The 11529-nt window shown below is 36.3% G+C and overlaps 1 protein-coding gene across 2 annotated transcripts in view; it reads right to left on the reverse strand.

Annotated features, from left to right (window-relative positions):
* LOC108629964 (uncharacterized) overlaps positions 1 to 11326 on the reverse strand; it is a 34519-nt gene extending 23193 nt beyond the window's left edge. For both annotated transcript variants that reach the window (XM_026817714.1, XM_018032974.2), the window contains exon 1: positions 10878 to 11326. The gene's annotated coding sequence lies outside the window, so the exon portion shown is untranslated. The remainder of the gene's footprint in view (positions 1 to 10877) is intronic.
* Between the last annotated feature and the right edge of the window lie 203 nt (positions 11327 to 11529).

Here is an 11529-nt window from a genome sequence, read left to right on the forward strand (position 1 = left end):
TCTAAAAATATATTCTTTTGTTATATCAAATAAATGAAACTCAGCTCGATGGAGAGGTAAACGTTAGATACGTGATTGATGTATTGTTTCTGTATATTCCAGAGTGCTTATGGTTATTTCAGTTGAACGCACGACTTGTCGAAGATTGTTGATAGTAGTTTGTCGAGAATTTATACCCTCGAGGGTGCAAATTTATAGAACGTTGAATTGCTGTGTGAACGTATCCATACAGGATGTTTGATATTTCGTACTTGCCTATACGTTGACGTATATCCCTGCGATATTGGCAATCGATACGTGGATAAATCTGAAATGACAGTAGACGCATCTTTCACGCAGTACATTTTCGTGTTACTTTAACTCTTGTAATAAATTATTATTCGTTAGTCTCGCAATAAATATTGTTTTAAATCGTTACAAAGAGAACGTAGGTATACTAATTCCTCTACGTAGCTAAATCGATGGAAAATGAAATTGCGAAGGGCACGTATCGTTGTAAAGCGTAAAGGAAGCATATAGCTTTGTTGATGCAAAGCAGCGAATATTGAATACAATACCGATAATGGCTATACTAATGTCCGCGTGTGCACGGTCTGTAAATTGATCTTGGTGGTTTAACGCACGAGCAATCAAACGTGCATTGACGGCATACGCAGAATTTAATTAAGTCGTATCACGCATATACCAAGCATGGTTGTAATTTTAAGATGTCTAAATTTAATCGATCCTCATTTCATTACTAGCGAATATTAAAAGTTCGAGGATAGATATAATTAAAAAATGAATGACGTATTGGGTTTGATTGTACTTTGCTTATTCATCAACTTGCGAATCTTGATACTATATATCATAGAGTGCCGTTTAACTCTGAACCGAGAACTTGTCGTTTATAAGCACAGCTGAACGATTCATAACAGTTTCCCCTGACATTCATTTCTGCGTATGCGGCCAAAGTCACGAATACGCTCGAATTAAACTAAAAGTTATCATCGTACATTCATGTACAGCCGCGTCCGTCCGCGTCACGTCCACTCTGCATACGGTTCGCGTAACGAGCGACATGCTGACGTGTCATAATCATTTAATCGGCGGCTGTCAGAGACAATAAGCTTCGATACTTTTGCGTCGCGGGTCACCACTACGAAAAGAGATAAATAATTCTATGTTCGATAATCCAAACGAACGTGTCTACGCTACCGTGGAAATGTACAATGGAGGTTGATATTTTTATTGGTGAAAGCGCTATGCAATTTATTATGCAGGCAAAAAATATGCCCCAAAATGCAGTTTGACCGGAAGCCGAGCGTGTGTACCTGGAAAGGCCCTTTTTACAATCGGTCTCCGCCCGCTGTCGCCTCGCCAGTGGCGAAAACCAATTCACTCTACAATCGACTCTAATTTCGAGGCAATCGCTCGGTATCGATCGCACGCCGCCGTGTCGGCGGACGTAAATCTACGCGATAATTTCATTCCAGCATTCCAAATCGTATTGCGAAATGGAAATCACGGCCGAATACTTGCAAGTAGATCGACTCCGAGAGAGATGTCGGCTTTCTATGTTTTAATTATTTTTAGCTTTATTTTGTAATTAACTCCGATTCGTGTGTCGCTAGATATGATATGAGAAATTTCAGAAAATTAAATTGAAGTAGAGGAGAATTTCACGTTGACAGCGAAATAAATTAAGTAGTATTTCACGTCGCATCTATCTTAATTTCTTTGCCTAAATAATTTCAGTCACTCGTTGATGAAGGAAATATTTCAATTTATTTATTACAAATACAATTTATTTATTAATACAAATTATAATCAAATTTTATATCAACGTCCAATTTAATGGTCTGTTTTCATACTAAATAAATATAGTTCGTCTTTTTATTGTTCAATGATTTGCTGCCGTTCGTGGCTGACAAGGGTAAGAATCAAAAAGCAAATCCATTTCACTCGTTTCAATTGGAAGTACGGGATTGAACCTTGCAGAGCAGATCGACAGGTACAAGACCTCCCCGAGACTAAAACGTTGTTAGAGACAACGAGAGAAAGTTTCTCTCGACACGTAGGTAACCCCGGATGCCTGTTGTTCGTAGGCACGTATCGATGCGCTTCTTCCTTCGAGCAATTTCAATCGATGTCCGGGATAAGCGCGTACCATTCCGTTTCGAAGTTCCCTTTGCTGCCTTCGCCTTCTTTTCGCTTTGAGGCTTTCGCAACTATTTAATGAAATATACGGATCGCCTTGGAACGTCAAAGAATTTCTAACTGATTGTGAATATCGGAAGAATTTAATGCATTTATTACTTAGTATCTTTCGAACGAGATTTTCAACGATTCTTTTTTAACATTAATATCCGTGAGTCAGATTTTATGCTTTATTAAAATGCAAAAATGCAAGAACGGTGACATTTCCCATAGCGAACAATTAATTTGAGGAACCTGATCTCGTGTAATTACTAATCCTTAACGAGTACCTACGAGAATTTCTCTGAAGCGCGTTCAAATTCCATGTGCTTTAGGTGGTTCACAAAGGATATGCTTGCACCGGCGAAGTCTACGAATTCCTTAAGAGATGCAGAAAATTAAGAGCCTTTAGAGCAGGAATTCAGAGTAATAAAGTTTTTTAAGTTAAATGTCAGAGGACTGCATTCTGATAACTGTCTGTTGTATTTTTAACCGTAGCTCGTACCGCTATAAAAATGTACTCTTGAACAATAATTTGAATCGTGTAGATCTTGTACATCAGTTCAATGGAAAGAAAATAAAATTTGTTTCTACGTTTCATGTATCGCATACAAATCATCTGTTTCTCCTGTTTCGAAAAACACATACATACGTATGCGCCGGGAGGACGCGAGAACCACTCAGGATTGTAACGCGTGTCTGTGTGCATGTATGTACATATGTATGGGCTTTTCAATTCTTCGTACGTATTGTCACGTATCAAATATCAGGGTTGAACGCGACAAATACGTTCTTGACACAGCATTGTTTGAACGACTTGATGTTACGTTTGAATCAATTTTTTTTTTTTTAAGGCACAGTTATTTCACAAGTGCGTACCTACTTCACTGTATGCATTTTTACATTTAAATATCCACTGCAACAAGACCAGGTGCATTGAATTTCCCGTTGTAATCAATGACACTTCAACAGAAAGAAGTATTTAATTAATTTACTAAATGTAAATGTCGAAGAGCATGATCATAAAACTTCAGTGGAAAACATGGGTACGTGGTAATACTTCTCGCAGCTACCGTAAAATCGATTGAAGCTTTGAGTGGAAATCATGTGCGTTAGAACGTACGCGAATTTCAATTTCGCGTTTACTTCAGGCTGTTATTTACAGAACAGGCGTAATGTGGAATTTTGATTAATACGTAAACTGATATTTAGATAAAATGCAAACGTAACGGAGATCGAATGAATACTGTCATTAATTGTCAGGTTTCATATCTATACATTTCGTTCCTATTCTTCGATGTATTTTCTATCTTTGCTTTTACGTATTGAAATTAAATTAATTAATATATATTATTTGATCAGTCGGACACGTGTACGATGAGCGAATGAAACTAGGATTAATTAAACTAAACAATCGTACGAATGATCGAATGTTACGGATTTTAAATCGAAAAATCTATCGAGCAGGATTATGAACACTTTATTAAATAAAAGGTCAGTTTTCTTCACATCGAGATGCAGCCTACGTATCAACCTTTTCAAGCGTTTAACGAGATAGAGGTGACCGATGAGTTATAAATGGTAATCTTTGCCAGTAATAAGTAGAATATAAATCTGTCCTCGGAATGTCAAACAGCAGTTTTATGAATAAGTAAATAGGCAAGCTGGAATGATATATTCAACGGTATTACTTCACGATCCGTTGGTCTCACGCATTTACGATTTTACAATTTTATTTAAAGAACATCGAATGCAAATTAAAAAACAAATTACAATAATAGAAACTTTTGTATAATTATTTAACGTTTCAAACTAATTGCAGTACAAAAAAATTCAAGATGAATGAAGTGATAGTTGTACAAAAAATTCTTAAGAAATCTTAAATGCAATCTAAAATTCTTAAATGCATTGTATAATTATTAAAGTAGTAACAGTAAAGGAAAACAGAAGTAGAACGATCGAGCTCGAAATTCTTTTTTTTGTAAAATAGAGTTATGAAGCCTGAATCCATTCATCATTGATACGCGCACAATTCGAAGGTAGGAAACAGACTGAACAACAGTACGATCGCGGACCGAACGCACATCTGTTTCTACTTCAGATTGATTTCCTGCCGTACCAGTGAATTTAATCGAAATGGCAAACGGCATTTGTCCCCGTTAATTGTTATCCCAAGCTTTGCCTCTTCCCGGTAACCTCGCGTCTCTTTTCCCTCTGATTTTCAGTTGCAAAACAATAGGGCGATCGGGTCTTTATTAAAATCCATTTATGAAACAGTTGAGCTCTGAGAAAAAGTCTGACGTTTTACCAGTGAATTGTGAAGACGTAATCCATATTGTTTACCAGTTCACGTCGTTTTATCAAATCGACATTCGATGTCCGATTGAAACACGCAGACAATTTCTGGAAGAGCATTGGACCGTTTTCGAATTTTTATGCGAAAGCTTGAAATTAATATGAAATCGTTCACACTTAATAAGAAAATACAAAGTTGCGTTTCTATACGATTTGAAAATTGTTTACGAGTTTAATTGGAAGCCAAGAGACTGGCGAACTTTTATATGCGAGACACTTAATGCCTCCGGCGAATTTATGTAGGAGTCTCCATTTCATTTGTATCTCGTTTGACGTCGAATCTTCGGCTATCTTTCCAAGAACTTTCAGAACAATTCAGCTATAACGTACAGTTTAATGGAGTCAAATTTTGATGTTCCATTCTGTTTCGTCAGAGGTAACCTGACGCGAACTTACCTTTTAAAGAGAACTTTAACTTCCACTCTGGTAGTGAGTTTTACGTTTATATAAAGTTTGGAATCACCTTAGGGAATCAAATATTTCTTTTTTAGCGTCTAATAAAGGAATGTAAACTACGATTTATATCTGTTGCATAGTTTTGCTTTAAACTTACTAATAAAAATACCCTTTTAATGTAAAAATATGTAATGTATAATATTCATAATAATAAAATAAATACATAATACATGAACTGTAGCAATTTGAATACGATGCAGTTCTATAATTGCGATACGTCATTGTAACAACACTTAAATCACGTGTCACAGCGATATTTAATTAATTCCGAATTAAAGTAATTCCACGTGGCATATTGATTAGAAATGAAATAAAATTAAATAACAAATTCTCGTTTGATGCATCGTTCATCTCCGAGTTATACAATGCACTAATTAATCGTGACGATTAATTATATAGTGTGTATTGTGTAACCATTATTTAGAAGCTTATATTCGTTGCGGAGCGTAGCTGGTTTTAACGTGAATAGATTTGGTGTGATGAAACAAGTTGTTAAAAAAAGATTTGTGCAGTTGAAAATATTATTTCTCCTATCGAAGCGAGAAGACAATTTCAAGAACAGCTCACAGTTTTTGCTCCTAAATTATTCTAACCAGAAGGAAATTATATAGGACCTTATTTGTAGCTGATAATTAAAGCTACAATTTTTGTCTGAAACATTTTTTGCTAACGTTGATAATTAACAAGTAATTAATAAAAGATGGTAGAATAGTTTATTGCAAATCACTTGTCAATTATTGACGCTAGCGAAAAATATTTTATAGATAACTTGTTGCTTTTAATGGTACCTACAACTTTTGTTTAAAACAATTTTCCCTAGCGTCAACAGGAAAGCAGTTATTGGCAATAAACGAAAATTTCGAAGAGTCTGAAGGAAATCTCGACAAAACCTCGAAAAGAAAATTTTCTTAAAATTTTGAAGAATCCTTCAAATAAAAGTTGTATGTACTGCTATTACCTACAAGAAAGATCATATACAATTTTTTCTATCTCAACGTTTTATGCTTCATTATTATTTTCCAAGGCACTTTAATATGAAAAACTGGAAGTCAAGAATTGCATAGTTCTGCAAGTTGGCGTGTAATTCGAAGCATTTCAATAACAGTAGGGAATATTTTAAACATGCCGGAATAGTCTGAAAAGGTTAAACAAACTGACCGTTCTGTAGAACGGGGAAGCGCTCAATAATTAACAGTTCCCAAGGCTCTTCTACAAATGTACTAATGAGAATCCCATTTCACATGCATTTTAAGATCTCACTTGAGACAATTGGGTTGCGAGCTGGTATGTGTGCACCTCAGACACTTTGGCTCCATTAAACGGTATTCGACGTAGAAATTAAATTTCGTTCTGCAGTATAACACAAATATTCACTTTAACTGTGTGCTCAATGCACATAGCAAATTTGTGTCCATAAACAGTGATGAGACAAAGAAAATATTTGCTATTGCTTATTTGTACGGCACGCGTATGCACATCCAACATAAATAGGCAAATGGAAGATCTGTTCGTGTATTTTAATTTAGTCACGATAAGCAGTTGTATTTTTTTATAGGTTCTCAGTTCATTTACCCGTGGCAAACGAACCATTGATTCCATTAATGAGATTGCTCGTAATTAATGATATTAAAATCGGCATTCGAGGAAGACCGTGGTGCAGTCTAGATTGGAAATTACCATAACATTCGTGCGGATCTCTCCTGACGATCCATGCAGATTCGAGATACTGTTGCAGCGGAACATAAACCACAAAATGAGAGTAACCCGCATCACCGGTTGACAGAGTCAACACAGTTGAGGTAAAGCAATTAAGGCAACGAGTTAGTAAAACGATTATCCTCCGCATTTTATCGCGTTTATAAACACGTACGAACGTACACGTAATGTCGTATAGGTGAACGATAATTAATAAGAGATATTGAACAGCAAAAGGGAAGTACACGAGATGATTGAAAACAATGAAACCCCCGTAAGCTATATTTACTTAATTTAGATTCTAGTCAGCAATTTAGTCAGCATCTTTTCAAAAACTGTCTTCTTCAATCATACTTCCATTTTCATTTTCCCGATAGAAGAAAATCTAATGTCACGAGCAATCGCGATAAGGGAAATGGTTATTAATTTCTTTAATTAATTAAAACTCTGTCTGAAGTTTACGAGTTTCAGTGAAATGATCCGAAGAGACATCACTTTGAAGAGAAAAGAAATGAAATCTCTACGAGTCTACTCTACGAGTCACCCGTTTAACATTTAAGACTTTTCCACAGGGCAAACACTTTTATCCTAGCTTAGGCAATGCCACGGGTAAATAGATCCGCAAAACGGAAAACAATTTTTATCAAAGTTCTTCGATCAATGAAACGCGAACAATACTATCGGACAGAGGAACAATAAAATTTGTACTCAACTTCCGCAGCTAGTGATTTATAAATAACATTTCTGAAGGTACGGAGGAAATTGCGATTTTCTTGTAACTGCGGATAAGCAGAAATTAAAAAAGGTTGACAGAATGGAAAAAATATATTGAACACAAGCACTTGGGAGTTATTTGCTTCAGCAATGTTACTGACAGTGAATGATGGTGTTATAGATGATAAAATGCGTTCAGAGTTTCATTATTTTTAACAATCGTTTACTTTCCATCCAATTTATATCCATCGACGATATAAAATCAGCTAACGTTCCACTTATCGTATTGATAAATGTTGAGATATATTCTATTAGTATTGAAATGTCAATGCAACAGAATTATGAATCTGCTTGACGTGTACAAATTGTTTCACCTTGATTTTGGATTCATAGCAATGGACAATAAGATAAAACTTGGAAATTGGAAAATTCGCGAAACAAAACGATGTTCCGTGTGCACCAACCCGATGGAAAAGCGGATATTAAACCGAAAATCCTTCAAGCTCCTAGGATATTACGGTGGTATTTTAATTGTTCAGTGTATATATTTGCACAAAGACTAGTCATTGTTTTAGAAATTACTTGTTAAGCAATCGTAGGTATATATGTACGTATAGTTTGAATAATCCTTAACCTGTTGATCAACGATTCAGCAACCCACACGAATATACAAATTGAAATATGACATTTTCATTCCCATTGGCATGTAAAGCAAATGTGTAATACATAACTACCATTGACGTAACTGTTGCACCCTTTGAGTTACATTGAAAACATTACATTCTAAATAACAATTTTCTCTTAATTAAAATTCTCATTGAAGCTTGGTTACTCTTACAAAATTAAATAATGATGAAAGCTATCCCTAAATTATTCCTGAATTCGTATTGAAATGTGATCTTAGCTTTCGTGCGTAAAAAATAAAATATTACAGACGCAGAGGGGAATCTATCTTTGTCCAGCAATTACGTGAGGGCATTGTATTGTTGATATCGAATAGTGCCAGACATTGACGTTGAGTGACGTCGAAAGGAACGTGAGGCAAAGTCCGAAAGAGCGATTGACAATGGAGCTGTACTCAGAAGCCAAACCAATCAGAAGAATTCCATTCTCTTGGAAAATTCTTCCACTCGACATCAAATCTTTGATTGAAATATTTTCCAAAACGCTAAGAAAAAAACGGATTGCCAAAGGAATTCACATTTGATACACCATGCAATCAATTTCGAAAGAATGCAGTGGTTGAATTTCACTTCTCTTGGGCTTAGACCATGCGTGTAATAGCGGTGATATAAAAAGAGGAGAGAAAGGTCATTTCTTGTTCATTTTTTCTATTTTCTCGGAGCGAGTTCCGCGCAGAGGGAAGGGTTGAAGAAGCAGCAGTCAAGGGGTATGCACGTTTTCACGCCGCGTTGGTGCTCTCATTGTCCGGTTGCAACACTGCACTTCGTCGACGGCGCACAGCCGCTCTGCTGTGCAGGTATCGCGACCCTTTATGGTCAAAGTACTCCGGATGCCGGTCAAGTGAATATGTGCGACCTATTTGTAATTTACTAACTAAGCTCAATATTAATTGAACCCTTTGACACTGATTCGATAAGTTTGATTGACATTCTTCATTAACTATTTAACGCCTTTGATAGTTAGGCAACTTCTTGGAGTACGTAATAGGAACTCGTTCAACTGTTAAAGATACTTGATGTAACAAATATGCGAGAATAGATTGAATGATATCTTTGGGAGTCGTTTTTAATTTATTTCGTTATTATCGAATTTTGAGTACGTGGCGATTATTAGTCGCTACTGCGAATCTAAATATAATTACCTTCATTAACAATATTACAATCGAGCACCGATTCATCATTAGCAGAAAATACATTGCGATGTAATTTATTACGAGAGGCAGCGAGTTAAGTGAGAGATAACTGATTTCAAAATTTTGTGATTGATTTTTGAACTGCGCATTTCGAGTACAAATATTTGGACAGTATAATCATGCGAAAAATCAAATTAAACTGCGTATTTAGGAAAAGAATATGAATGACTTTTCTTCTAATGTATTTTTATTGCACTTTTCCAATAGTTCTGCAATAATTCTTGTCTGCAGGAAATGTCAATTTTACTCCGCTAATGATTGATCGAGCGAAATGTCAAAGTTCAGTTCTACGTTTACTGTTCGACGTTAAATGATTTGATACTTTCGCAACGTTTCGACGAGTTTGCCAAATGGATCGCGTACACGCGTTTAAACAGTATTAATCGTGTTAGTCGAATATCATAATTAGTCGAGCAAATTGTTTCCACAATTCCGATCTCAACGGGTATCTACCTGTAATGAATATGATTTGTATTGTACATCGGCTTTCCTTGCATTCGTCAATAATAATCAGATTTACGCTCGCTGCTTTTAGGTAAAGGTTCACGTTTAATACCGTGGCCTGATTAAATATTCCAGCATTTATTATTAAAGGTAAAGCAGACTTTTAAAAAATTACGATGCGTTAAAATTTATTTAAATGTAATATTGCATTTGTGTAAGTCGGCAACGAGAGATTATTTTTTTAATGATTCACGAATCTTCATTCGACAAGTGTCCCACTTATGCCATTATAGCAGTTTAAGAGTACATCTGTTTAACGACGATCATCTTTAATGAGTGGAGTATTTCAAATTAATCTTGAGCGTTCTCGTCGCTGGCAAACGACACTTCTTTCCTTCTGAATTAATTCGTTTCGACGAACCGTGATAAAAATTACTTTTTTAATAAAAGTTTGCTGCTGACGCGCTGATGACCGTTGTCTATCGCATTACTGTCTTGATGAGATAATACTTTTTAAAGTAAACAAATTTCATAATTTCCGCAACATTTATTTTTAATTGGAATTTAGATAAGAAATGCGAAAATAAATGTAAAATGTAGTGGAAGTAATTGTTGGTATATAATTTACTATATAATAACATAATACGATTTTCAAGAGAGATATTGAAGTAATACTGCTTAAAATGTGGATGTTAAAAATGTAAAGGGAAGGAATTTTTTTTAGCATTTGTTCAATATTGATGTGTTGCTATGGTGAACATTTCATGTATGTGCAAGTACTTACGTATGGTATCATAAATATATTTACATGTATTGCATATTTATAAGCATTCTTGTTTTATTTATCAACAGTATTTGCGAGGACTAATTATGAGATCGAAGTGAAGACTTTTAACAAATAGAATTTAAGGAATGTATAAAATAGAAATTGCTTTTATTTTTCATGCCAAGAAGATATCTAACGAATTACGATTTTAAATAAAATTCCGGTTCACTTCTCTCATCAACAAATTTTCTCCCATCCGGCGGGACATTCGAATTTTTAATAACGCTTCTGTCGCGTTTTCTATTTTCTTAAGAAGTTCCTCACAAAATCTTCCAAACAATCGTTTGAATATCGACTGAAGCAAATCGTGGAATGAAGAAAATTAGGACTCACCAGGAAAACAAGGAAAGAGGCAACGAAGAAGCCAGCTCGGTCGTTTCCCGGAGACGATAGCCGGTGTTCTCGTGACAAGTGGTATCAATGCCGGAGAAAAATGTATATCTGTTATAGCACAGTGACAGTCATATGCCGTGCTCGCGAATCGTTTCGTCTTCGGGTATATACCACGTACAACGACCTCTTCGTGATCCGTTTCTTGCTGTGCGCTACGCGTTCACCTGTTCGCGTGCCATTCAAACGTATCAGCACGAAGGGGTCCGTCGGGTGTCGTGCGACGACGCGTCCCGGAAGCGCAGCGCTGTTGCCTACGCGAGTCGGACGTCCGACCGCGTCTTTAACAATTATTTGCAACCGATCGCTGTTAAGAGATAAGGGCTCGTTTGGAGGGTAGCGCGGATCCGTTCCTACCGCGTCCACTGTCGAAGCGGTACTACGAGGCTCGTTGCGACCCGGCGTCCCCTTCTACCATCGACCTGGAACCTAGCTACCAATCCCGTTCGCGGATCCGTCAACGTTTAAACCCGTTCCGTTGGATCCGTCGACGGCCGAGGATGTCAGATATACACGAGGGGGTGGAAAGCACTTTCGGCGGTCTCACGTGTTGCTTCGCTGTAAACACCGACAATATGGACTTCATTCAATTATC

The sequence above is a fragment of the Ceratina calcarata genome, unplaced genomic scaffold (genome assembly GCF_001652005.2).
Source record: "Ceratina calcarata isolate Rehan_Ccalc_2016 unplaced genomic scaffold, ASM165200v1 scaffold60, whole genome shotgun sequence".
NCBI lineage: Eukaryota > Metazoa > Arthropoda > Insecta > Hymenoptera > Apidae > Ceratina > Ceratina calcarata.